Below are 24,368 nucleotides of genomic sequence, written 5' to 3'. Positions count from 1 at the left end.
GCCTCCCCCCGCCCCCCGGCGACCCCCGAATCCTTTCACCCGAATACTGAAGTACTCGAAAATCGCGGTGCTCGATCGAGTAAATACTCGAAACGAGTAGGTTTGCTCATCTCTAGTCCTAAACTCTCGCTCATGACCTGAGTTCAATCCCTACATGGTTCAGGTAGCTGTCTTAAGTTTGACTCAGCCCTCCATCCTTCTGAGGTAGGTAGTACCTTTCACCAAGACAGAGGCCAAAGGGAAATTCATCTAGACTTTATCTCACTCATGGACCCCTATGGATTAAGCATAGGTGAACTTCTGTGTGGACCCAGCCTTAAAGGGCTTTTCCCAGACTTTACCATAGATGACCTATTCTCAGAACAAGTTAATAGTTGATCAGCGGGAAACATCAGCTTTGGACTTTTGGGGATGAGTTGATATCAGATGACTTATCACTAGAGACAGAGCTGGATGCTGACCGCTCCATCCCCGTTGCAGCGGCCCGGGTCACTGCCTACAATTACCAACGTGGGCCGCTGAAATGTGGACCGAGCTGTCAGCTTCCAGCTTCATTCACTGACAGCATGGCCAAGTACAACTTATGGCCATTGTCTACAGCAGGGGGGTCAAACTCATTTTTACCAAGGGCCACATCAGTCTTATGGTTGCTTTCAAAAGGCCGATTGTAATTGTATATTCACATGAGCACAGCGTATTATGTGCAGAGCTTTTACATGCGTAATATGCAGTAAATAGAGCCCGTTAATTTCATTGGGTTTGTTCACATGAGCAGATTTTTTCATGAGATGTGCAATCACGCAGTATGACCTATTTTGTTGCATATTACACACTGCAATTGGCAGGTGCAAATATGCAATGAAAATGCAAGAAATCTGTGTATTCAGGGCAAAAACACACGGGCGCCTGCGCAACTACGGTCGCCGCTACGGAGCATAGTTACGCATGAACTGTTTTGTTTTTTTTGAGCCATTCAAACTCCATGACATAGCGCACGATTTTGAAGAAAACAGCGGGAAGATAAGTCCTGCCCTATCTTTCTCAAGGTAGTATTAACTACATGCAGGAAAGTTAGGTCAAGCCCTATCTTTTGTCACCTGTTAACCAATGGCTTCCTCTTGTCCCATTACGCAGCGGTGATTTTCACGGCTACATAACAGGACAAAATCACTCCCATGTAAAGAAGCCCTCACTGCGCATTTGCGCACCTTTTCAGTGAGCCTGTCCGCGCTCATTTTTGTGTTCGCAAATACACTGTGTATTTGCGCACATATAAACATGCTGGAGCTGATAAAATGCAGTGTAAGCGATTTATGGTGGTGCAAATACCCAGCATATTTCCACGACCAAAATGTGCTAATGACCATGTGAACAAGCCCAAATAGGGACGCACATAGTGGCCCCAATAGTAATAGTGACCCCCACAGTGGCTGCAGTAGTAACAATGACCCCCCACGGTGGCTCCAGTAATAATAGTAACCTCCATAGTGGCCCCAGTAATAAAAGTGACCCCAATTGTAGCTGCAGTAGTAAGTGACCCCCATAGTAGCTCCAGTAGTAAAAGTGCCCCCCATAGTGGGCCCAGTACTAACAGTGACTTGCATGGTGGCTCCAGTAGTAAGAGTGACTCCCATTGTGGCCCCGATAGTAATAATGGCCCCCATAATGGCTCCAGTAATAAGTGTCCCCTTTATTGGTGGCCCCAGTAGTAATAAGCGACTCCCATAGTATTCCCATTAGTAATAGAAACCCCCCTATTGGCCTTTGGCAGGGCAATATCCCTACAGGCTTTCCACTCACCCAACCTGCAGCTCTGCTCCAGCGCCAGCCTCTGCTGAATCTGTGACAGCTGACCTCTCACCTCTGCGTCAGCGCTGAGTACAGGATGGCGTGGCAGACGCCGCGGAAGAAAGGTCAGCGGTCAAAGACTCTGCACTGCCGCCATCAGACTGGAACTGCAGGCTGGGTGATTAGAATTCCTGTTAGGCCGTTGCACGGGCGGCGGGCCACATAAAATGAGGTGGTGGGCCGAAATAAGCCACAGGCCTTGTGCTTGACATATGTGATCTACATGGTCCCAAGCAGCAGACCCTGTAGCCCAGTGTTTCCCAACTCCAGTCCTCAGGGAGCCCAACAGGTCATGTTTTGAGGATCTCCTATAGTAAGAACACTTCTGGCAATGTCTGAGGCACCGACAATAATTACATCACCTGTGCAATACTGAGGAAATCCTGAAAACATGACCTGTTGGGGGTCCCTGAAGACTGGAGTTGGGGAACCCTGCTGTAGACCAACTCTTTAGATAGATCATCAGTAGTAAAGTCTTAGAAAACCGCTCTAAAGAGATTATATGAAGCCATACTATACCGTGAGTGCGAATGACCTCTAACAAATACATTATGCTACATCTCTATATACCATTGCGTGTGCAGAAAGCTATCCCACGCCCCCTGTTGGCACTACCTCTTTATCAGTAGTTACCGTGCTTGACCGAAGAGAATATTGCAGTACTTTACATGAGAGGCCAACTTTGTGGCTCACAGCCCCATTATCTGGGATGCAATGCACTTTAGATATATTGTAGCAGTCCCACACCTATTCTATTCGGAGGACAGATGGTTCTATTTGAATACTGAGAACAAATGGCTCTTTGCAGAATCCTCCTCATCATCTATGTAACAAATGACTTCATGTACTTGAAATGAGCATTAAAATCCATTCCTCTTGTGTACTGGAAGCTGCTAATTAAGAAATAGAATTAATCAGAGGTATATTAAATACTGCACAGCAAACAAAACCATAGTTGTGCCGTTCCCCGGAGAGGGAGACGCTACAGAATGGTATCCGCTCGTCCTCATGACTCATCAGGATTAAAGACCCCAATAAGTTTCACTCATAAAACTTGCTGCTCAGATGGCAGCCAAGTATCAACACTATAATCTCTTCACAATTAGTAGCCTGTCAGCAGCCTAAAGCAAACGAAAAATGAAGCGAGCAGCTTCCAATAATGACAGCGTTCTCCGGGAGTACGGTAATTCCTAATTAATAATGATTTAATAGGCCAGCCCAGATGCATTGTTTATTTGCATAAAAGGAGATGCAACATTAAAAGACCGCAGCTTCTAATTAGGTACATAGAGCGTCCAATTAAAGAGAGAAATGTAAAGGAAGGTTATGGGGATCTCTTATATCACAGCTCGTATGCATGTTGTTTGTCAGCCTAATGAAACAAGCCGCTTATTACAGACGCAATTTTCTTCTTTGTTCTCGATTTTGCCCAATTTTGCATTTCAACTAACAGATGCAATGGGGGTTTTTGATCAATGTCGAATTTCTTTGACGTATTACAAATTGTGCCGGTGACTTTATATTGTTTTTCTCAGACTTTTACTTATGAATGACTTCTTCTTATGGAAACCTCTCCGGGCTTGTTTCATTGAATCAGCATGGACGGGGAGGGAGGGAGGGAGGCGGAGGGGAGGGTAGCAGGCTGAAGCCCAGGCACTGATTGGTGTGTCCTTTTAAAATTGGAGTTCTTCACTTCTGAGTGAAAGTTGCCAGACTCACAAGTGAGAATTGGACACTGGGAACTAAAAATAATGGGTGACGTTCTACGCTGCTCCTTTTACGACAACTGAGGCATCCGGCCGGGGTTCACTAAGGATCTCTATGACAGCAAACGGTTTGGTCCGTAGGAAAGAGGTATGGTAATATAATCTGGATATTAATGGGATGGAAATGGAGATGGACACAATTGCATTATGATTTTTTTTGAGACACTGCTAAGGAGATGCGATGCAATTAAACTAATGACAATGTTTGACTGTTGTGTTAGGACTTGTAGCAGGGCTGAGTTTAGCATTTCATTAGTTAGAACTGTCTTTATAAGTTAACTGCAGTCCTAGGCAATAGCAGACAGCTCATTGTAACATCACAAACTCAGCTCTGCTACACCTGTAACTTGTCTAAGTTTAGTGCATAACTTTAGTGATACAATCCTGCAGAAAAAATGCTACAAAGTAAGAATGCCTTCAATAATACAAGTGATGTTCGTTTATTGTTGTCAGTTAACAAAATGCAAAGTGAATGAACAAAAGAGAAATCTAAATCACATCAGTATTTGGTGTGATAGCCCTTTGTCTTCACAATAGCATCAGTTCTTCTAGGTACATTTGCACACAGTTTTTGAAGAAACTCAGCAGTGAGGTTGTTCCAAACATCTTGGAGAACTAAGTACAGATCTTCTGTGGATGTCGGCTTACTCAAATCCTTCTGTCACTTCATGTAACCCCAGACAGACTGGATGATGATGAGATCAGGGCTCTGTGGCTCTATGCCATCACTTCCAAGACTCCTTGTTCTTCTTTACGCTGCTGATACTTCTCAAGATATTTGTGTATGCAGAGTTTACTCATTCTGATAATTCTCTGATTGGTTGATAGATCTACTTATACTTCAAGGTATCCCCAGACAACATGAATGATGTGATGTCATAATAATGACCAAATGTCAACCTCCTACTTTGTAGAATGTTTTCCCCACCTGCTTAAAACTCTTGCGCAGAATAGTAATACATATACTGTAAATAATACATTATAAACTTTGATGTGTTTTGGGGTGCAGCGTAGTTTCTGCATTGTGATAACTCCTAACTCTCTGATTGGTCGATGGATTTACTTGTACTCCAAGTTATCCCTGGACAACATGCATTCTGTGATATCATAATGGTGGGCAAATGCCAACCTCCATTACCCTTACACCTCACTAACTGCTACATCAGACGAAACATATGAAATGCTTATCTACTTTTAAAGACTGTGAGGTCCCCACATTCCCATATACACGTGCGCCTGCGTCTATAAATGTGCATTGGACCGAGGCCCCCATAGAGGTCTTTATAAAGTGTTCTTCTTCAGGTGGTGGACAGCAGTTACTGACTTTGTGTTAATAACCCAAGAAGTATGCAGCTCCGGTTTCTTTAATAAGTCATTAAAGAGACTTTTCAATCTCTCCCGTTTTTTTCCTTCCCTGGGTTTAATTTTCTTCTCACCTTTTGTGACAGTATGATGGAAAAGGTTGCTTCTGTTATCTTTACCGAGCCTGAATAATGAGGCTGATTGTTTTCCATTCATGTACACATAATGTCGATTTACTATGCTGAGAAGGGAGAAAACACTTCCCCTGAAATACTAATTGGGATTAAAAAATGTTGCTTTGCTGGAGGGGATGTTAGACAGCAGATATCCCACTTAAATTACATCCTATTACTTTGGAGATTCAGATATTTCAGGACGGAATTGCTTGTTACGTGTGTACTGTACTTAAATCAAATAAGCACTTCATTACTTTCTTTTATGTATATATGTGCTTTTGACTATGAACCCAAGCTCCAAGGCAGAAATTAATGAGAAAGTGTTCCTTCACTTCTATGCAGAAATCCAGATTATTAATTGGATTCATTTCAAATAGCTGCAGGGACATTGCACTGGGTATCTGTTTTGTATTTCCAACACACCCTCTAACAAGGTATCAATGAGGTTGTCCCTTTTCATTTGCAAAAAGCAGAGGACCCGTCTGAATCCAGTACAAAGCGGCGGTGCTGTTGGTTGTGTGAATAGAGGAGCACTGGGTACTTGCTCAGGGTGATCATGTCACAGCATCTCTTTGAAGCAGATTCACTGTTCCAAAAGAGTCTACTGGCACAGAGAGGGGGGCGCATGAGCGTCCTGTGCCAAGTGCCCATTCACCCACCGCTGCCTCTGCTGAGCTCGCTCAAACACAATTTAGGGAGTCAGTTTTTTTTCCTGATAGAACAAAGCCTTTTCGAGGCTGGTGTTCTGAGAAAGGCGCTGCTCCTTGTGTTGCTATATTGGAACAAAGAAACAGCTTTTTTTTCCCTTTAGCTCAGAAGTTCAGATCTGGTAATGTAGAAATGCTAATGTGATAAACCTTTCATCTATTTCAAATTTCATTTCTTCCTTCACCATACTCCTTTCCCAGATTAGTCTAAGCTTTCCTAAGAGTAATTACACAAGGAAGTCAATACTTCCTAATGCTACACTGCTTCATTTTAGCATGTAGTTACTGGATTTAGAGCACAGATTATAATAGATATGGAAGCAGCAAGCATTGATTTTCCGCACAGCCTTGTTAATGGAATGACTTGGTAAGCATTGAGTTCTCTCTATGTGAAATTATTAATGTTAATCCATTGACTAATTAATAAAATTACAATTTTTAATACTTATCATTTCTTTAATCCGGGGTCAATGAAATCTAATTGGAGCAGATTAGTAGTGAACCCGGAAACTACTACTATAAGGCTGGTTGCACATGGGCGATCCAGATTTCACATGCGGGAGCCGGCAGCAGAATCCAGCTCTGACCATGGCTGGTGACCCCATGTACCTTTGATTTTCTGTGCTACGCATTACCGCGGATGCCGACTGTCGGTCATGCGCAGTACAGATTATTTAATATTCCTGTGTCGTCACTGGGCGATGACGCAGGTACCCACGGCCTATCGACAGTGTCAATTGTGGATGGATCGCGGGTCAGATGGCTCCCGCTGAAAAATAGAACATGCTACAATTTGAAATCCGCTCGCGGAAATCACAATCACTATCTGCTCATCTGATCGGATATGCGAATGTTCTATTCTTTCAATGTGTGCAGAATACCACGGATCATCCTCGCCTGTGACGATCACGGATTCGGCGAAAGAAATCCAGTTGTGTAAAACCGGCCTAATTTGACTTGCTTAATTGGTTCTTCTGCTTCTGGTCTTGTGAAATTGTACATAATATTATATATTAAGTTCCAAAATCAGGTGGTAGATTACCACAATTTATGGAGTGTGGGATGCTGTCATCACCATCTCACCCCCAAATCTTAATTCACTGTCCGGCAGGGCATGAAAACCTAATCACTTCTAATGCCCTCTCTTTCCTAATGAGCTCATGTACCTTCTCAACATGGTTCCAATGTTATTCCCTGCCATATGTATATCAGCAGAGAAGAGTCACCTGGCTGAGAAGAGTCAAGCTGATTCATGAGGAGCCATGCTAACCACACCGCCTTACTCTTGATAGACAGCTCATCCCATTCCTGTTATACAAGAAATCCTGTCCATTTAGAAAGGGGGCATAGTTAGCCCAACAGCTCACGAATCGGCATGACTGTTCTTGGCTAGATGACTCTTCTCTGCTGATTTGCATATGGCGCACGATAGCTTTGGAACCAAATTGTGGAGGCACATGGGGTTATTAGGGAAAAAAAAGCATTAGAAGTGATTGATTTTTTTCATCCCCTGCCGGCCAGTGGAGTCAGTTTTAAGGGTCGAGATGTTGGTGACAGGTTCCCTTTAAAGGAGTTTTACTGTAACTGACTTCCTTTTAACTAGCAACAAAGTTCTAATAATGTTGATAAATTGCGGCACACCCAGCATGCTCTGCTCTGAATTCCCACACACACTATAAAATGCGTTTTAAGCACCTGTTGAGGCATTTGACTTAATATAGAGGCTACCCGCAGTTAGAATTGGAATTAACGTATGATAACTGGGGTATTTTGTACAACTCTGGAAGACCACAATTGTTCACCAAGGCAATGGATATCAGTTGGTTTTAATGGTTGACCTATACGTTCTCCCAGCGACTCTGCTATGAGTTACAGAGTTTGTTTTACCAATAAAAACTTATCAAGTAGATTCTCAGCAGAGAAAGACCCACAATCCTCTTGGACTGTGAACCAAAATGGGCAATCCCTCATGCTTTATCTGTATAATTAAATCGTGAGTCTGACAGGCGATTCATACCTTCACCCTTCCACGTCGTAATACGAGAATCCTTCATTTTCAAAATTAGAACTCAAAGTAAGTGAGCTGTAGGCATACCATAACAGCGATAGCGATATCCAGGGTGGTGTACCAGTCTATGTCTTCTGCAGCCCTTCACCTGGAAGGGGTGTACTCTCAGTTCTGACTAATGATTCAAACTACCAATGACACATATTATACTGTAGGGAATTCCCATTTCCAAGATCAGGATTTAGAGGAGATTAGTCTCTGTATGCCTTATGTAGCTCTAAATTGTATATACTGAATAGTCCTGGTCACAGACATTAAGCAAAGAATTGAAGAGGGTAGAATTTTTTGGGGGCTCTTTCACACTGGCGTGGTTTTAGCGCAGTATAGGCGCATGAAAAAACGTGGCTATACTACACTGAATGGGCAATTTTTCACACGCGGAAGACCCAAGCTTCATGAGCGTGAAAATCGCCCATTTACTGAAGCAATGTGTTGCCTCTAAAAAGCACAGCTGCTCCAGGAGAAAAGAGAGATGAAGCCTCTCGGGGCTTCAGGATTTTTCCATAGCAGGAAGAGATAAAGCGGGGCTAAGGGGGTTTTAACCTATAGCTCCGCTCTCTCTCCCTGCTATGGGTGAGGATATGCCTTGAAGATCCCCATAGCAGGGAGAGAGAGGGCAGGGTTACAGGGTATCCCCAAGGGATATCCCCATTGTGCAGAGAGGGGGGCTTGGAGAGAGGGTGGAGATAGAGAGCTTCTCACAGGGATTCCCCGTAGCAAGGAGAGAGAAGCGGGGCTATAGGGGTAAGGCTAGAGGGCGGATCCCTCTTACCCCGACATCTCCCCCATGCTCTTGGGGAAGCCCTCTAACCCTGCTTCTCTGTCTCACCACTATAGGCAAATCCCTTAGGGAACCTGATGCTCAGGAGAGAGGTGGAGGGAGCTCCCTGCTGCCCCTCGCTGCTTACTGCGGCACATTTAAAACTTGCTGCATAGAAGCATATTCTAAATGTCCTGCTGTAAACTCCTCTTAGTCCTGCGAGGATTAAGGGAAATCCCGGGGAGATGAACAGAACCCTTGGGGATTCCCCGCAGAGACTAACAGGAGTTTACAGCGGGACATTTAAAATGTTTGGAATTCCCTCAGTCGGCAGAAGACTTGTAATCTTCTATTCGTAGCGTCAGACACAGCTAAACTCCTGCTCCCATAGGAGTCTGCGGAGACTCTTGGGCATCACGTAACAAAGATAGGTCAGGTCCTATCTTTTCATGCAGCACGGACCTAAGGGCGCCTACCCACTGGCGTTGCCGTTTTTTGTGCGTGAAAAACGCAGCGTTTTTTGCGCGTTTTCCGCGCCTTTTTCGCGGCGTTTTTCGTTAATTTCCATTGACAATCATGGGTGCATTAAGAGAAAAATAAGGAGACATATGCAACTGACAGTTCCTATGTGAAAAATTGCAACGAAACGAAAAAAAAAAACCAAATGGACAAGAACACATTCTATGCTAATTGCTCTTCAGAAAAAACGCAAAACGCAATTTAGCATCGCAGGAAAAAAAATTGCCAGTGGGTAGGCACCCTTAGATGTGGGAATTATAGTCACGCATGCCCTATCTTTTTAAAGTGCAAGTTTTTTGCGTGTCTAAAATTCCTTTATCTGAGCGTTTCTATAGGAAACCATTGGTTCTAATAGATGCAATTTTTTTCACAGGCCTATTATGCATGAAAAACGATGTCCGTGTGAATGAAGCCTAATATGTGAGCTACTCATTTCCAAGCTCAGGACTTAGAAATAAGGAGCTCATGTATAGGGCTTATTTTGGACCCTGATAGCATAAGTGGTTTTGTGCCTTTTGCTAACATGTTTTGTGCATAGTTCCTTAAATCTTTTGTAAGACCTAAAAACAGGTTCATTCTCCAGCCAAACCAGTTATTGGAAGTTTTTGTCTAAAGGTCCTTTTACACACAAAGATAATCTTTCAAAGGGCCGAAAGATTGAAAGATTTAGCGATCTAGCTACATAAAGTGTTAATGGCCATTAACACTTTATCATCTTTATTTACATGTAAAAGGACCCCCAGAAGTTGTTTGCTGAGTCAGGCTTGTGTGTAAACTTATCCCCAGCTGTGCAAACTGCTGCTGGTACATTCCATTGCTCTCCTTGTGGCTGCCAACACATTCCGTTGTTCTCCTCCCGGCTAGTGTAAACATGCCGTGAGGAGAATATCCTGCAGTCTTTGAAAGATGAGCGAATTGCATTCAAATGGAACGTATTTGCTCAGTCTTTCAGCTGAATAGTGGATTGTATGTGAAGTAAAAACTATCGTTCCAACGAAAAATCTGCGATGCCCGCGTTTACATGTAACGATTATCGCTGATTTTCAGCCTTTTGGATGAATTTTGAGCGATAATTATTGCATGTAAAAGGGCCTTAACTGTTCTCCTGAATTTTGCCAAACAAAGTATCTAACTTTGGGTCTCTTTGAATTCTTCATAATTGATTAAAAGAGTTTTCCCAAGATCGACTGTTATGACCTATTCATCTATCCTGAGAATGAGGTTCCTGTGTCCTCCCCACTCCTCACTGTACTTCCCTCAATGAGGGTGAGTGTGAATGAAACATAGACTAAGCATGTGCACTGATGCTCCATTTATTTCAAAAAGATAAAAACAGGAAGCCGACTGCTTGTGTTTGGCTATCTCAGGCAGCCCCTTTAAAAAGAATGAAGCAGCAGTGAGCATCCTCAGTCGCTACTGCATCCAATCTCCTTATTGTGAGGGTGCAGTGAGGAGGAAAGGGGAACATGTAACCCCATTCTCGGGATTGATGGCAGTCTCAGCAGAGAAACCATCACTACTTAGGGTACTTTTAGATGGAAAGACTTCAAAAAATCGTTCAAACGAGCGAAAGTGAGCGATAATCGTTTAGTCTAAGCACGAGCCAATGACGAACGAGCCTTCTTCACTTCTAGCTTGTTGTTCAACAAAATCATTGTTGGCTCGTTCACTTCCCGTTCCATTTAAACAGCAATCGTTCAGTCTTTCACATTCGTTAATGTGAAAGACTGAACACTAATGAACGATTCTTGCTAAATAAGTCAGCAATGAATCTGCCTGTCTAAGCACAATCACAGAAAATGGCCGTTACTTACTGAATGAGGAGTGCATATAGATGCATCCTCCTCTCACCATGCAGGTAGCTGACTGCCGAATGGAGGAGCCAATAACACCTGTGCAGGACACCGATGAAACACCCACTCACACTGCCTCCTGATAATGAGGGGGGTGGATGCTTGGTGTACACTCCCACACATAGTGGATACAGGGTGCCAGACCATTCTGATATATGTAGTTCACCATGCAGACCAGCAACCTATTAATAACACCATGATAATTTGGCGGGTTGCCCTGCATATCCATCAGTGAACCAAGTGGGCTGCACGAGAGCGAATGAGCTAGCGATGGCGCCACCAACCCTAACAAGAATTGGCTCATCTAAAGGGAGCCTTAGGCTTTTATCACCTATCCTGTGAATAGGTAATAAATAGAGTTGAGCGAACATACTTTGCCGAGCTTGATGCTCGTTCGAGTATTAGCGTACTCGATGGTGCTCGTTACTAGAGAGAGAGAGAGAGAGAACACGAACCAAGAAAAAAAAAAAAAAAGCTCGGCACCCGGCGTCCCACATACAAAAATGCTTGAGTCTCCCATTGTAGTCTATGGAGTTCATTACTTGAGTAGAGCTCTCGAATTTTACGAAAAGCTCGACTCGAATAACACGGACCCGAGCATTTGGGTGCTCACTCATCTCTAGTGATAAAAGTCGATCTTTGATAACTCCTTGGATAAGTCACTATACTTGAAGGGATTGGCTCACCCGACCTTGGTGTTATTAGGCTAGAACATAGCACCATTTTCTGCAGTTGACGTCCACTAATGACTAGAATGAAGAGGCATCAGTGCTTGGAAAGCCTTGTCTGCTCTTGGCTTCGCTCAGTATTTCCCACCTGGAAGACGCCAACAGAGCCAACAGTAGACAATGTGGCATATCGTTTTCCTAGCAGTGTTACAACTTTGTTCTAGCGATTATTGGGGGACAGACCCCTACTAATCAGCATAACTAGTAATGTATCACCGATGTCGTTAACGAGATAGGCACTTTACATATTTCAGAAATAAAAATGCTATTTGAATTTATGAAAACAGTCTCCTTTCAGTTAACGTGCTGATAGACTTCTTCATTGTCATTCACAGCATATTGTAGGCGCCATCCTGTCAGCAAAGTCATAATCCAATGCTGGTTATTCATCTCAGAAGAGATAAATCCCCTTAAACCACTTTCTGCTCTTTTATTTGCGGATTAGGACTGTAGCTCTTGTAATGGTATGGTTAAAACACTGTTAATTGTCACAGTTTAACACTTATCTTGGTTTTATTAACTGTAATCCTCTTATCAAAATACTTAAAAACATAATATAATTGAAAATCATCTTGTGGACTGTTTTTATAATACAAACCATGTATTGCTAGAAAGGGCCTTAGCGTAATAATTGATGCAGTTCATTGAAATAAGCAGAGTATCACCGATGCTGGAGGAAGATTTTTACGTCTCGAGAGCGAACAGACTATGAGATTTTATTTTCCTTTTTCTTAAAGTAAACTGGCATTCAAAAACTGCCCGTCTCACAAGGATGCCAGCCCGTAGGGTGGAGAGATCTATCTCCTTCCAGCCAAGACCACCAGCATGTTTGAGTTCATTGGGTCTTCGTGGGACCTTAAAGAGTCAAAAGACATGTTTTGTACATGTAAATGTTTCCATTCACTTTCAACTCAACCCACCGAAAAGCAAATAATCGTTAATATTTGGCCCTTTTGTGTGCTACTAGTTGAACAGTCTTTTGTGTTGTTCTTGACCCTTACGCATCTTTTACAGAACAGATTTATAAGGTGTTTTCCCCTAGAATGACGGTAAATTAGCTTCTGCCCACAGTTTTTTTCCCTTCCTCTGGATCAACAAGGGTGGATTGTGGAAACAGGCTTAACTGGATTGACATTTGTCTTTTTTGGGACTAGCATACTATGTTACTATGTTGACCCAGCAGAAACGTCCCAGAGAAATAGTCTCAGGCTTAGAAATTAGAAGTTCATAATTAGAGATGAGCGAGCGTACTCGCTAAGGCAAACTACTCGAGCGAGTAGTGCCTTATGCGAGTACCTGCCCGCTCGTCTCTAAAGATTTGAGTGCCGGCGGGGAGAGCGGTGAGTTGCAGGAGTGAGCAGGGGGGAGCGGGGATAATGTTAATGACTGTTTATTTTAACAGAATTATTTTGTTAGACATAACGGAGCTGCAGCCTTTTACCATATACTTGGTAGGTTAGCAAGAAGTAAGGAAAAAATGGAGAGGAGTAAGATGACTGTAGGGTCAGACTAAGGGCTCCTTCACACGGGCGCTCAATACACAGAATAGAACCCATTGATGTCAATAGGTTCGTACATATTTCCCGATTTTCAACACACATTTCATAAGGATCGTCAAAGCATCAACCATAATTAAAACCATGTGTATAATCTGCTTAGGTAAAGGTAAAGTTTTCTGGTTGAAGCACTGAGTCATGACTGACCCCTAGGGTGACATCATATGGTGACGTTTTCTTGGCAGACTGTATTTGTGGGGTGGTTTGCCATTGCCTTCCCCAGTTATCCTTTACCCCCCAGCAACCTGGGTACTCATTTTACCAACCTTGGAAGGCTAGAAGGCTGAGTCAACCTTGAGACGACTACCTGAACCACCTAGAGATTGAACCTGCAACCTTCAGGTCATGAGCGAGAGCTTGGGACTGCATTTCCGCTGCCCTAACACTCAGCACTACAATTTATCAAACATTGTACAGAATAGAATGGCAATAACTCCTTATCCCCCGATGTCTCTTGTACTTCTGTGTTAAAGCCTATTGATTTCCATTCAGTAATAATGTACATTCATTAATGATTCTCCACCTGTCACAAATGACTTCAATATCATACATCAACTGTAGCCATCATGTCTTAGAAGAATACATTCTGTAAGTTCTTCAGTGCAGCTCTAGTATTGTTTTGTATAGTACAGCAGTTTCAGCAGTTCATCGTTTGACTCCACTATTTGATCTTTCTCGCGTTTGATCAACGCAGCTTTAGAACTTCATCATTTGATCTTAAAATAATGAATGATAAAAGAAAAGGTAGCCCTCTCAAGAAGTGTGAAGTTGGGTTCTGATAACATAAAGAGTATGGATGACGGATGACACATGTAGCCTACAATGACCATCTTCCACCCTATTGTGCGAGGCTTGCCTATCACTTATCTCCCCTTATAGATTTCAAGGAGTGAGGTGTCTGTAATCCATTTTACAAAGCAGGCTGATATTTAGGACTATGATTTCCCTGGACTGCGACCGAGGCAGCTATTTGTGCAAAAGTTGAAGATATATTGGTTGCCACCTTGGAATTAGCTGCTCTGTAAATGACCATGTTGTTATAACTTGAACTTGCTGACAAAATGACAGTAGATCGTTACTTTCTGAGTTGCCAATTTAAAGGTGACAACCGATGTGGCTGCACATTTTTTCAAAAATGTCCACTACTAAAAAACATGACCATTTTTTGCAAGTAAAAGAAACATAATTAACCCCTTCCCGACCGCCATACGGCTATATACTGTATGTCCTGGCTGTCTATGCCCCATACAGTTAGGACATATATAGAGATAACTGAAAGAAAACAGAAAAGCGAGTGTGAAAGCTTGCAGGTGTGGTTGATGTAAAGTGTGGTTGTTTTAAGTGTTAGTGACTTAAAATCAGGTGGAATCTCTGCTTATTTTTATCTGTCTTTATTTATTTGTGTTTCATATCAAGTCACAGCGGTCTTATAGCTTTACCATTGTAATAATAATAATCTTTATTCGTATAGCACCAACATATTCCGCAGCGCTTACATAGACAGGGGGAATACAGAAAGACAAAAGTACAAACATTACAGAACCACGGTTACATAGTAATCAGTTGATGGAGACAGTAGGGGTGAGGGTCCTGCTCCAACGAGCTTACATACTACAAGTAATGGGGGGGATACAGAAGGTAAAGGGGCTGGCGGTGTGCGCAGTATGGTGGGGTGGGGAGTGACGGATGCTATACACATAGACAATGGTCAGACATTTAGCCATGTGACAGCAAAGTCGGTATGACTGCAGGGGCAGTTGATGGTGGCTGGCAGGGATTGCAGTCAGTAGGTCAGGGAGCATGTTATCAGGCGGAGTACAGAGGGGTTTGTTTAGGGAATGCGGTATGCCTCCCTGAAGAGGTGGGTTTATAGAGCATGCCTGAAGTTCTGTGAGTCCTGGATTGCCTGGATAGCCTTTGGTAGTGCGTTCCAGAGGACTGGTGCTGCTCTGGAGAAGTCTTGGAGGCGGGAATGAGAAGTTAAAATTAGAGGGGCGCTCAGTCTAGTTTCGTTAGCAGAGCGTAGCTATATTTGTCTTTTCTAGAGAGTAATACATTGTGCTGAAGGGGTATATTGGGAAAATTTTATATTTAAAAACACATACAGTTAGTAGTGTGTTCAATCTCCAGTGCCTTGCACAGGTGATTAAATAAGGGAGTGGTTACCTAATTATTGTGTGATAGACTGCACCTGCTGAACTTGCTGTGTCCTTTCTAAACAGAGGATTCACTGAAGGAGTTAATAAGAGCTACTTAAAGCAAACGAAAAAGTAATATTTGGAAACTTGCAAGGGTGGTTGATTTAAAGCGTAGTCTAGATGAAAGAAGGTTTCTACACCAACATAGAAGGGGTTCTTTACTGTAAGAGCAGTGAGACTGTGGAACACTCTGCCTGGGAATGTGGTGATGGGGAACTAAAGAGTTTAACTATGGTACTTGTTATTGTTACTGGTTACTTCAGAGGGGTTGTCGATCCAGGGATTAATACTGATTACCATATTAGAGTCGGGAAGGAATTTTTCTCACCTAAAATGAGGAGAAATGTCTTCTACCTCATGGGTTTTTTGCCTTCAACATTGGGGTGGGGCGGGGGGTTAATAGGCTGAACCAAATGGACGTATGTCTTTTTTTGCCTAACATACTATGTTATCACAGAATAAAAGTAAAATGTCAAAACCAAGGCCCAATGACAGGGTTGTTTTCCATTTCACCCACTTAGAAATGTTTAAATGTTTTTCAACCATTCAATAATTATATGGTATGTTAAATGGCACCATTTAAAAATACAACTTATACCACAAAAAAAACTAAACCCCAATGTAGCTATGTCAGCAGAAGAATAAAAAGAAGCTATGATTGTTTGAAAGTGGGGATGGAGTTGGCATACTAGAACTGCAAAATGTGACCAGGACACATGAGCATCAATGACGCGCGGTCATGAAGAAGTTATCAAACTTTGACTGCTTCTATAATTCATGATTTCTGGTTATTTTTGAATGCGGGAGGACATTCCCTTTTACTTTGCACAGTCTCAGTTACATATTCCATTGAACAATATTGGAAGAAGGATCTGATCCTCTGCTGTTTTCTAGAGATATGTGTAAGAAGGTTTGTGTTGGGCATCCCTCCACTTGCCCCTATCTACTCTAAGAGCATGTTGCAGCCAATAAAGAGGGGGTCCCTAACTCAGGCAGCCCGTATTAGCTGGGGCTAACATTCACATCTAGAGCAGCTGTGGCTGCAAAGCAGTTTCACCAGTGAAGGCAACCAATTCCGATGCTTCCAACAGCTGTAACCAACATCTCTGGGATACCAACTACATGGAAGACCAAGGCCCAGTTTAACAACGTAGGCCAAATACCGAACTTCTTATTCTTTAGGCTCATCTATTCCACGCTTGGGATTATGGGTCACTCCCAGCTCTTCACCATGTGTAGCTCATTACAGTTATTGAGCACAATTAATGCTCATATTGATTTAGGAGCAGAATCTAATTTTTCTTTTTGGCCTGAGGTATGCTGTAAGCTTTATAGGGGCTCTTGCTAATACGACGTGCAATGCATAACTGTGCTTAACTAGGTTACATTGAACATTCACTAAGAGCAATTCAGAGGCACTTCTGGCTGGAGTTCAACAGAACAATACTGTTTTAAACATTAAACTGTATAGTGAATTGTTTTTACTTCAGTCAGCATTAGCAGGGGACGTGCCATGCTGAGATTTGAGAGTGGGTATCAGCAGGTAAGCGCGAGCATCAAGAGCTGGAAAGTATATTCACGAGAGTTGAAGTGGCAAAAAAAGTTCTAGAATATTATTGATCAGCAGATTGCTGGTTTCTCTGTACTTGCCAGCTTTATGTCAAGTGACACACAGATGCTATGAGTGCACTTCTCCCGAACTATGGCATTTTAATAATATATGCTGTTACGGGCCGAGGCTTGGTAATTATGTCGCGGTTTGAATCGGTCATGCTGATTCTGCAATGTCCCTGTTGGTATATATATGGATATGTGTGTGTTTATCAATGCATGGCAATTAGTTCTGGCAAAATACAAGCATTTACAAAGACATTTTTACTAATTGAAGACTTGCAATTTTTAGTTATTGTAAGAAGAAATATTTTAAGGGTCATAATAAGATTTTTAGGGTAAATATGCAGACGGGATATTATTGTACATCAGATAATAAGATGTATTTCAGGGGAAATCACAATTGGAAAATCAGACAACCTGAAAGATCGTTCTGCCCTATATAAGGAAGCGGTACTAGGAATGATGTATGAAAGCTGATGGGCCCTGAAACTGCCTCCACATTGGGGCCTAGGAGCTTCAGGTTATACCTCTGATACCATCACTGATAAAATAATCATAGTACAGACTGAACGGCCCGGACTGTCTCTCCAACTTTATAATCTTCTAACATTTCATTTGTCATTAATTTTTAAAAACTCTTTTAGCACTGGAAGGTCTGACATTTAGCTAGTGCGAGAACCTCAACATTTATTGCAGCTATGAGGGTCCCACATCTCCAGGACTGTCTGCACACTACTATGTACGAAAAGATAAACACGTTAAATAAACGTAAACATGGGCCCGACAGGGCAAGGGGGTGAGAGTCGCTCACTGGTCAGAATTGTTTGGTTTTCAGCTCACCCAAAAATCAAACACGTGTTAGCCTGCGTAAATAAATAGCTGTTCATCTATACTCATTATCAGAAAAAATACCATCCCCTAGAAGAAAGTGTCGGAATGGAATAAAACTGTATCTGTGTGATTGTAACGTTAATATAAGTAAGTGATTCCAATATCAGAGCAAAAGGAGCTTTTTTGTGGACAAGGGACTCCTTGAAGGGAAGCTCTAGTATGCTGTTGTACCACCTCTAGCTTGGATACAAGATGTGATACGGATGGGGGTGGGGGCTCTAGTACCCTGTTGTACCGCCTCTAGCTTCAATGCAAGATGTGATACAGGCAGGCATGGAGGCTCTAGTACCCTGTCATGCCGCCTCCAGCTTGGATACAAGATGTGATATGGGTGGGAATGGAGGCTCTAGTACCCTGTTGTACCACCTCTAGCTTGGATACAAGATGTGATATGGGTGGGAATGGAGGCTCTAGTACCCTGTTGTACCGCCTCTAGCTTCAATTCAAGATGTGATACAGGCAGACAGAGAGGCTCTAGTACCCTTTTGGGCCACTTCTATCTTGGATACAAGATGTGATACTGACAGGCATGATGGCTCTAGTACCCAGTTGTACCCCTCTAGCTTGAATACAAGATGTGATATGGGCAGGAATGAAGGCATACAGGTTCCGTACATTGTCCTGCGGCATATCTGTTCCTATTTGCTGTTACTGAGACTCTACATTCTGCAAAGTCTTAGGCTGTCGAAGTTGGTGTCTCAGATGGTCCCATGCATGTTCTATTGGTGATTAATCTTGCAACCATGTAGGCAACAGAAGTGTGGCAATGTTGTGGGGACATTCCTGTGACACCCTTGGTGTGTTCAACTGAGCATTATTATGCCATGAGAGGAACACATGTGGCTGCAGGATGTCCTGAACATATCGGTCAGCTGTCATTGTCCCTTGTACCACTACTAGGGATGACCGACAGTCATACACGATGTTCCCCCCAGACCATCACACCAGCAGGGGACAGTGTGCCGCTCCATAGCAAAGGCAGGATTGAGGCACTCACTCCGAAGGCTCCAGCCATGACTACAGCCATCATCAGTGCCCAAACCGAACCTGGATTCATCGCTGAAGACAACCCAGTTCCACTCTGTAGCAGTCCAGTTTTGTAATCCATTACACCACTGCAAACAGAGATGACAGGGGGGGGTATTAAAGGCAGCACACATAATAGGCGCCATGAGACCAAATACCATTCAGTCAAACTCCTGGAAATGGTTCTGACAGAAATCATGTAACTGTAACCATGGCGCCACCTGTATCTGGATGTCGGATAATGAAATAGTTGGAGCTGCCTGTGCTTGTTGGATGATAACATAATCCTCTCTACTGTTGGTCTGTTGAGGGCGTCCTGAGCCTGATCACTTTGTGTGCGTGCCCTCATGCTTCCACTGATCGCAACACCTCCTAACAGACTGGTGAACAACAACCCAGGTGGTGGGCAATGTGTCGATACAACAGCCAGCTTCTTGCATTCCAATTATGCACCCCCTCTCAAACTGGAATACTTGTTTTGAATATGCCATAGATGCGTCTAGTGGCCAACAAGCTCTACACAAGCGGAAGACGAGGTCACAAGGAGCCTCCGAGAGCCTCTTATAGACCAAGGGGGGAACCACTATTAGGGCCATAGATGGCAAGACCGTTCATCTAATCACCACAACTCTCATCATTTGGATTTCTCCCTGAGATGTAATTGCATGCCGGGTTATGCAGCAAAATGCCAACTACTTCTAGGCATGTGATTGCTCTGGACAATGAGTGTATTAGCATTTACATATAGTGTACAACAAGAAATATGTGTGTAAGTATGCTGAGCAAATTACAGCCATTGATAGAAGTTAGTTTTTCTAAACAATCTGCAGTCTATATTAGGTTTACTGTACAAACCCTCCCGGTAACTCTAGGATATTCTAATTACTGCATAACATGTAGCTCTTCAGTGACACGGCTTTAAATTACAGCATAATATCTCCCTGAATTCATTCTTTTTAATTATTTTTTTTTTCAAATCCTACGAGTCCTTGCTGTTGCAGATCCCAAGTGACATGCATGCATATATAACCATATTAAATCTGACATTGCCTTAAACAGTACTTGCAAAAATTATGGTGATCGTATTAATTCATAGCACATAGAATTAAGATTTTAGAGTCTTTTTGTTAATGAGGTTAACTGGAATTTTGGGAACTTGATATAATGAATAGAATGCAGTGCATCTTATGTTGCATATACAACTACATACATATACTCGTACAGTATTGAATTCCACAAGGTTTTAAATTTTTTTTTAAGACTAAAGTGTGACTTTGTGAGCTATCTTAAAGAAGACCTCTGGGAAAATACCTTCTGGCTGTCAAATGTCTTCTTATTAAAAAAAAAATTCTGTTATATACCATGACGGCATTAGGAAAATTAATTAAAGTACAAAAATTGAATATCTTTCCTGTGTAGAGAAATATAGCCTGGGCCATTCACCTTCAACTGGCAACATCGACATCACCCCCATTGTGTGGGCACTCTTATTGGGGTTATGCAATATCCTAAGGCGCGTTTCAGCAAATACTCATTGAAATGAGCAAAAGTGAATGATCGTTCTAATTAAACATGAGCCAATGACCACATGAGAATCGTTCACTTTTCATTCGTCCTTCCGCTTCAGCCGGCATAAAAACCATTGTTGGCTTGGTCACTACTCTTTGCGTTTATACACTCCACACTCAGTGTATAGGTATTGTTCCATCCCCCTTTTTTGCATTTTACCCAGAGGAGTGTGAGTGGCCTTATAAGTCTGCTCACTCACTCACCTTCTAGGTGCTCTCCCTAAGAAGAAAAGATAGCGTTCTTGACCTACAGTGTGAAACACTGAACGAGAAGTGAGCGATTCTCAAGGATCTGCCTGGCTGAAGGAGTTAACTCTGATGTAACTCACTCGTTCAGGCAAGAATCGGCCTGTTTAAAAGGGGCATTGCATATATTGGGGCATTGAAAAAAGAGGACTTGATTCCATAATTTTACTCTCCAACAACCAGTTTTGCCAGTGGGGACCAGCTCTTGTGGAAAGTGTTGGCGCCTTGTTTCTACCAAGCCCTATGGGAGAGCCATTGCCTGTCTCAATGGCCATTCCCAATGGAGGTTTGTCATTTTGTAGCCTCCAAGACCATTATCTGACCTGGCCATCCCAGTAAAGCGACCTAGCTGTGTCCCAGCCAAATCAATGTCAGTAATTGCATGATACTTTATACATCTTAACAGGTTATACCGTAACTTGTACAGTTGGGTTTGCTCATTTACTGTTCTACCTGAACATACTCCTTCAATTCCAGCATTTGCTTTTCTCTTTTGTCTAAGCTTACTGTGCATGAACAAGCTAAAATGTAATAAAGGGATATAAAAAGTAAACTTGAACCATAAATGACCAATTTCTGATAACAGACATTCTCTGGAGCTGCAAAAAGAAATTTCAGCCCAGGCAGCGGTGTTCATGATGAGTTTTGTTCTAAATTTTACTTCAAGACGCCTGCCTGGTAGGAAGCAAACAGGTGCACATATGATTAGGAAAGGAGGGGGCAGAATCCAATACCCAGTGGCATACAATGAGCAGAATATTACTATGGGAGGAACAATATGTCCTATTCAGATCTCTATTAAATGTCTAGGGTTCAGTGAACACAAGAACATGTCTAGTGTTTCAAGTCATTAGTACAATAAGTTAATTCACAACATTATTACTCATATTGACTACACAGATTTACACAACAATAGGTAAAGCATTCTGTTAGATTCCGTCAGGAAATATGCTACAGAATGTCATAGTATGGTGAAATAACAAAGCAGTGGAACAGATGGGGATGATAGGACCTCTAGGCTGTCACCACTCGTCTTCACACATGAGCTTTACTTATTTATGGTGATATGGAGTATGACATATTTACATAGCCTATAGGACAATAGGGTAATTCTTACACTGCACTAGATATAGTTAGAGTCAATCTATTGAGTGCATGTTTAATGGATTTTAGGTATTTCTTAAAGTTAGTCTATAACTCTCTGCTGGAGAGATGAAATCTAACTTGAAGGGAAGAGGGCTAAAGTTTTATTAGTATTGCAATATTTTTCAGGATTTTTTTATCTCCACAATATGTTCTACTTTCAGAGATGTTTTTACTTGCAATTAGATGAATCGCTCTCCAAAGCAGATACTTCAAAGGAAAAGCCACATCACCATCAGTAAGCGAGGTTCGATCATTCAATTCTATCTGTCCCTGCTCTGATACTATTTCTTACTACCTACAAGTAGAGCTCCCGCTCTGACAAGGACAACCCCACTTCTCAGCAGCTGTCCTTCGAATGTCCGCACCTTATGAGAATACAATAAACTTCAATCAAGACATCAAACTCCCAGATGTGTTTCCCCACTGATGCATTTATTTACCAGTTCTGAATTCCGGCTATCATGGTTAACAGTTCTGCCACCCTATTGGTAGTCTGGAGTCTAGGGCGGGAACTCTACTTGTAAGTAGTAAGAGAGTAAAACATATTGGGGATGAGATCCGTGGATTTGCATACTATGGTCAAGAATTATTGAGTTGGTTGATTATTGTATTTTATATCCTTTAAAGGCAATCCGTCATCACCTTAATGTATTTATGGGGCTCAAGGGTAAGGCAATGGAGAGTCAAGCTTTTTATATTCACCAGACGTCCGGCAGGGTATTCTTATTGTATATTACTGTCCGCTCTGTTGTCGGGGGCCTCTCCGGCATATCACATACTGCAGTATTGGCTCTAGCCAGCAGATGGCACCATTGTATAATGGCGCTAAAAGAAAGCCCCCCTAGGAAACCCTGAATCCCAAATTGGATTGCTATGGGTTGAGGATATATGGAAGGAACATTGGAAACTGGAGTATAAGAAAGGGGGTAGATCCATTTAGATATGCAGAAATTAGTAAGGGGAGACAGGTAGCAGTTGGCTTCTTCACATAGGCCTATGTGTTTCTGTGCATGCCTCAGTGCAATGTATTTGCGCTATGAACAAGGGTTTTTTTGCATGCGCTTTGGTGCATTTTACTGTCATCTTTGTGCACCCAGGGTATGTTCATTTGCGCACGGAAGTCAAACAGACATCAATTTAAATGCCTATTTAGCCTAATGAGTTCCAGGTGTGTTCTTTATATCAATGTATTGCGCAGTGCTTCATTCATCCCCTTGCGTATTGCACACATTTGTCCACCACTATAGCCTTCTATGGGGACCTTTCATGCACAAATGCACAGAAAGATAGAGCATGTTCTATTTGTTTGCACGTAAGAGAAGTGCGCACACAAAAAAATGAAATGTGAATGAACCCAATGGGTTCTACTGTCTGCGTATTGCATGCGCAAATAACAAGTCCTTTTCCTTTCCTCCCTTGCCATGTGAAAGGGACTTGTTATTTGTACAGTGCCAACTAATCCCGCAGCGCTTTCAGGTAATTTATTTATTATCCCCCAGCAAGCTAGGTACTAACGACCACGGAAGGATGGAAGGCTGAGTCAACCTTGAGCCGGCTACCTGAACCAAGCGGGGATTGAACCCGCAACCTTCAGGTCGTGAGCGAGAGCTTAGGACTGCATATTGTTGCCTTAACACTCTGTGCCCTACACGTGAAGGAGCCCTAAGATTTATCTCAACCCCATATACAGATACAGTTGAGCAGTATTTAACATGAAACTTTTTCACTTGGCAGTGCCTTCCCTCTCAGGGTGCAGTCACACGGGCAAGCGAAATATTGGTCCTATATTGCGTTTGTAAAATTACAATGTTCACTGTGAGTACATTGTAATTTGTGAGAAAAACACAAAGCTGAACATGCAAATTGCATGTGTATGAAAATCACGTGTTTTCAAAAGAAAAAAAGTTTAAATCGCCCTCACGTGAAACTCGCGTGTACTTGCGAGTGCGATATCTTTTTTTATCTCTCCCACTAGGTGACATTTCTGCGGACACACAGCAAAATCTATGTGCACTAAACACAGAGAATATAATCAATTAATTTAGTGGGTTCGTTCTCATAAGCGTATTTTGTGTGTGTGCAAAAATAGGACCTGCTCTATTTTCTTGCGTTTTGCAATGGCCTATAGATGTCTATGGGAAGGGGAAGGGTTAAACACTGCGCAAAATGCAGGAAACAGAGACAGCTGGACCTCATTAGGCTTTAATAGCCAATTCCATGGAAAGTGAGTGTCAAACGCGTGTGTGAACTGGCCCTGTGCACACAAGTATCACAGTGATATTCGCTGATGGGCAACAGGCGGATTACGTGGCTCTTCAAGTACGCAGATACACTCGCCATGCGCTGATCTGGAGGAGCCCTTGGAATAACGCAGTCACTATGTCTGCTGTTCAATG

General features: G+C 42.5%; 1 protein-coding gene across 1 annotated transcript in view; it reads left to right on the top strand.

Annotated features, from left to right (window-relative positions):
• The first annotated feature begins 3,601 nt into the window (after window positions 1-3,601).
• Window positions 3,602-24,368, top strand: part of CDH20 (cadherin 20) — a 97,854-nt gene continuing 77,087 nt past the window's right edge. The window contains exon 1 of the mRNA XM_066579183.1: window positions 3,602-3,702. The gene's annotated coding sequence lies outside the window, so the exon portion shown is untranslated. The remainder of the gene's footprint in view (window positions 3,703-24,368) is intronic.

Source organism: Eleutherodactylus coqui, chromosome 9 (assembly GCF_035609145.1).
Source record: "Eleutherodactylus coqui strain aEleCoq1 chromosome 9, aEleCoq1.hap1, whole genome shotgun sequence".
NCBI lineage: Eukaryota > Metazoa > Chordata > Amphibia > Anura > Eleutherodactylidae > Eleutherodactylus > Eleutherodactylus coqui.
Note: the sequence above shows the minus strand (reverse complement) of the source record. Positions and strands in the feature narration are given on the sequence as shown.